This window comes from Thalassophryne amazonica, chromosome 16, assembly GCF_902500255.1.
Source record: "Thalassophryne amazonica chromosome 16, fThaAma1.1, whole genome shotgun sequence".
Taxonomy (NCBI): Eukaryota; Metazoa; Chordata; class Actinopteri; order Batrachoidiformes; family Batrachoididae; genus Thalassophryne; species Thalassophryne amazonica.
The window spans coordinates 8,484,533-8,489,596 of NC_047118.1; positions in this window are offsets into that span (position 1 = coordinate 8,484,533).

The following is a 5,064-nucleotide window of genomic DNA, read 5'->3' on the forward strand; positions in this document are numbered from 1 at the left end:
ATCTATCTATCTATCTATCTATCTATCTATCTATCTATCTATCTATCTATCTATCTATCCCTTTTTGTTTTGTTTTTTATCATTATTGACTTTCATTCAACTTAATGGATTAAAAATCAACAGATTACAGTACAAATTGTCCATCCTGGATTTGGTTTAACATGGGAGGTTTTGGACACTTTGTACCAAACAAGAGGTTACCATGGGTTTATCTCTTCTAGATTGGACAACTGCAATGTTCTATTTTATGATTTACCGCAGTCTAGCATTAGGGCTCTCCTGTTGTGAAAGTGTAGTGACACGGACCCACAACAGGGGGCGCAAATGAACGGTCAATAGATGAGCCAAAAGGTAACAATTTAATGTTGTGAAACGTGCACAACGAACATACAGACAATCTCAGAATATAATTACAGTCAAATTACAAAGGTGACGTGTGGGCAGGCTCGAGGATAGAAGACGTCTGTCCTGAGAAGAGCCGGAACCACACGATTTCCGCCCCCACAGAACCTGGTGAATACTGGAGCCGCCAAGTCCCGAATTCCCAGGTGATCACCGTCCCCGACTGTCGGATCTGGTACTGCTGGCGAAGAACAAAGACAGTCAAGTGTGGGTGTGTGTACACCCAGTAACAACAGCGGTGGGAATGCCACCTCCACCTCTCACTCATGTTGCAGCGGTCTCAGATGAAAAGGAGCGCCGTCTTGCACAGCCTCCGCAAAAACGACCGGTTCTCCTGCAAACACTCACAATAACAGATTTATAAATCTCACAAAAAGGCTGAGAGTATTACCTCCAATGAAGTATGATATCTCGGCGATGAGGTGGAGATGACGTCTGGTCTTTATGGAGTGTGATGATGAAGAATGTGTGACAGCTGTCAGGAATTAATGAGTGACAGCTGTCACTCCCGGCTGTGTCCGTGGCGGCAGTGCCCTCTCGTGCCTGAAGCCCGCACTTCAGGCAGGGCGCCCTTTGGTGGTGGGCCAGCAGTACATCCTCTTCTGGCGGCCCACACAACAGGACCCCCCCCCTCAACGGGCGCCTCCTGGCGCCCGACCAGGCTTGTCCGGATGTCTGCGGTAGAAATCGGCCAGGAGGGCCGGGTCCAGGATGAAGCTCCTCTTCACCCAGGAGCGTTCTTTGGGTCCATACCCTTCCCAGTCCACCAAGTACTGGAACCCCCGGCCCATTCGATGGACATCCAGGAGCCGGCGCACTGTCCAAGCCGGCTCCCCGTCAATGATCCGGGCAGGAGGCGGCGCCGGACCGGGAGCACAGAGGGGTGAGGTGTGGTGAGGCTTGAGTCTGGACACATGAAAAACCGGGTGGATCCGCAGTGAAGCTGGGAGTCGGAGCTTCACTGCGGCAGGACTGAGGATTTTGAGGATCTGGAAAGGTCCAATGTACCGGTCCTTCAACTTGGGGGAGTCCACTTGGAGGGGGATGTCCTTCGTGGACAGCCACACCTCCTGCCCGGGCTGGTAAGCAGGGGCCGGGGATCGCCGGCGGTCTGCATGGGTCTTCGCCCTCGTCCGGGCCTTCAACAAGGCAGAACGGGCGGAGCGCCACACCCGACAGCACTTCCGCAGGTGGGCCTGGACCGAGGGCACACCGACCTCTCCCTCCAACGGGGGCTGATACCCCAAACACACCTCAAATGGGGAGAGGCCGGTGGCGGAAGACACCTGGCTGTTATGCGCACACTCAATCCAGGCCAGATGGTTACTCCAGGCCGTTGGGTGCACGGATGTGACGCAGCGGAGGGTCTGTTCCAGTTCCTGGTTGGCCCGCTCTGCCTGTCCGTTCGTCTGTGGATGGTACCTGGACGAGAGGCTCACGGTGGCCCCCAGTTCCCTGCAGAAGCTCCTCCAGACGTGTGAGGAGAACTGGGGACCACGATCTGAGACGATGTCGGTGGGTATCCCATGCAGACGGACAACATGGTGGACCAGGAGGTCTGCTGTCTCCTGGGCTGTTGGGAGCTTCGGGAGGGCCACGAAGTGGGCCACCTTGGAGAATCGGTCCATTATCGTGAAGATGGTGGTGTTGCCCTGGGACGGCGGGAGGCCCGTGATGAAATCCAGGCCGATGTGGGACCAGGGGCGATGAGGCACAGGAAGCGGTTGGAGTAGTCCTTGGGCCTTCCTGTGGTCAGCCTTGTCCCTGGCACAGGTGGTGCAGGCCTGGATATACTCCGGACGTCGGCCTCCATAGACGCCCACCAGAAGCGCTGCCGGACAACTGCCACGGTCCTTCGCACCCCTGGATGACAGGAGAGCTTGGAACCGTGACAGAAGTCCAAGACTGCAGCTCTGGCCTCTGGTGGGACGTATAAACGGTTCTTCGGACCTGTACCTGGGTCCGGGCTCCGTGCCAGGGCCTCCCGGACGATCTTCTCCACGTCCCAGGTGAGGGTGGCCACTATAGTGGACTCCGGCAGGATGGGCTCCGGTGGATCCGACAGTGCAGTTTTGACCTCCTCTTCGTGTACCCGGGACAAGGCATCTGACCTCTGGTTCTTGGTCCCGGGGCGATAGGTGATCCGGAAGTCAAAACGCCCGAAGAACAGTGACCAGCGGGCTTGCCTGGGGTTCAGCCGCTTGGCGGTCCTGATATACTCCAGGTTCCGATGGTCAGTGAAAACCGTGAACGGCACAGACGCTCCCTCCAACAGGTGTCTCCACTCCTCAAGAGCCTCTTTCACCGCAAGGAGTTCTCGATTGCCGACGTCATAGTTCCGTTCAGCCGGGGTCAACCTGCGTGAAAAGTAGGCACACGGGTGAAGAACCCTATCAGTCTCTCCGCTCTGGGACAGCACAGCTCCTATCCCTGAGTCAGAGGCGTCCACTTCAACCACGAACTGGCGGCTAGGGTCGGGCTGCACCAAAACTGGCGCAGTAGAGAACCATCGTTTCAACTCCTTGAACGCGGCTTCGCACCGATCCGACCAGGTGAAGGGGACTTTTGGAGAGGTCAGGGCTGTCAGGGGGCTAACTACCTGACTGTAGCCCTTAATGAACCTCCTATAGAAATTAGCGAAGCCGAGGAACTGTTGCAGCTTCCTATGGCTTGTTGGTTGGGGCCAATCTCTCACCGCCGCAACCTTGGCCGGATCAGGGGTGACGGAGTTAGAGGAGATGATAAACCCCAGGAAGGACAAAGACATGCAGTGAAACTTCACAAACAGTCGGTTCTCTAATAACCGCTGCAGGACCTGACATACATGCTGGACATGGGTCTCAGGATCCGGAGAAAAGATGAGAATATCGTCCAGATATAAGAAGACGAATCGGTGCAGGAAGTCCCGCAAGATGTCGTTAACCAAGGCTTGGAACGTCGCGGGGGCGTTGGTGAGGCCGAACGGCATGACCAGGTACTCAAAGTGACCTAATGGGGTGTTAAATGCCGTCTTCCATTCGTCTCCCTTCCGGATCCGAACCAGGTGATACGCATTTCTAAGATCCAGCTTAGTAAAGATTTTGGCTCCATGCAGGGGGGTGAACACGGAATCCAACAATGGCAATGGGTATCGATTGCGAACCGTAATCTCATTCAGCCCCCTGTAATCAATGCATGGACGGAGTCCGCCATCTTTCTTGCCCACAAAAAAGAAACCTGCCCCCATCGGGGAGGTGGAGTTCCGGATCAGCCCGGCAGCTAATGAGTCCCGGATGCGCACTTCAGGCAGGGCGCCCTTTGGTGGTGGGCCAGCAGTACATCCTCTTCTGGCGGCCCACACAACATCTCCAGTTGGTTCAAAATGCTGCAGCCAGACCTTTGACACGAAGCAGAAAGTTCGACCACATTACACCCATTTTGGTGTCTCTTCACTGGCTTCCTGTCCCAGTGAGATCATATTTTAAGGTTCTGCTACTAGTCTATAAAATTATTCATGGACTGGCACCTCCCTACCTAGCTGACCTAATTAAACCTTACGTACCGGCTCGGGCTTTGTGTTCTCAGGGTGCAGGACTACTTTGTGTCCCTAGGGTGAATAAGAAGTCTGCGGGTCCCAGAGCTTTCTCTTATCGTGCCCCTGTTCTGTGGAATGATCTCCCTGCGTCAATTAAACAGTCAGATTCTGTGGAGACTTTCAAGTCCAGACTTAAGACGCACTTATTTTCCCTTTCATATGGCTAGCATACTGGTACAGTTTTGTTTTATGCTTTTTACTCTTTTAATTCATTTTATTAGGAAACAGAGCGGGCAGAGGCCTCAACTTTACCTAAATTCTGGGTCTTTTAGTGAAGCTTAGGGCTAGTGGCCGGTGATCACCTTAGTATTTTATGTTTTTCTTTTTGTTTATTGCTGGCAAATTATACTGAATTTCTTGTCTTTCTGATGCCTGATTCTGTTTTTTTCTCTCTGTTTAAGGTACCGCTCCATCCAGAGATGGGAGTTGTATTTGTACTGGAGACCCTCCTGTCCTGTGCACCAATAGCATTTCCTGTATATTCGTTTTGTGAATTGTTCTGTAATTTGTGTCTGTAGCATGGCCCAAGCAGAGGGTCACCCCTTTGAGTCTGGTCTGCTTGAGGTTTCTTCCTCAGAGGGAGTTTTCCCTTACCACTACTGCTCTGGGGGTTAGTAAGGTTAGACCTTACTTCTGTGAAGCGCCTTGAGGCAACTCTGTTGTGATTTGGTGCTACATAAATGAAAATAAATTGAAAAATTGTAATTGTTACTAAGGGAGACTTGGATAACGTGCATTACCAGCACTGTGAGGGAGCCTCAGTTTTGACATTTTGACTACGTGGCACGTTTCTCTGTACAAAGTGGACCGGAGCGGCTGAAGAAGGCCAAGAGGACGTCCACATTTCACCTGGCTTCAACAGATGGATGGTAACTTTTTGAGAGCTGCGGGACAGACCGGTTGTCTGCCTGGATGGTTGCCATCCAGGACCCAAGGTGGTTCCGTGGTGTTATGGATGTGGCAAAGCATGACAAAGGCTTGTGTCCTCACTGAGAACTGTGACTGGAGCAAATTATTCACTTTGCTCTGAACCAACAGAGTTTCTGGAGTCTCATCCTGCAGCAGAATGTCATCGCAGCTTATAAATG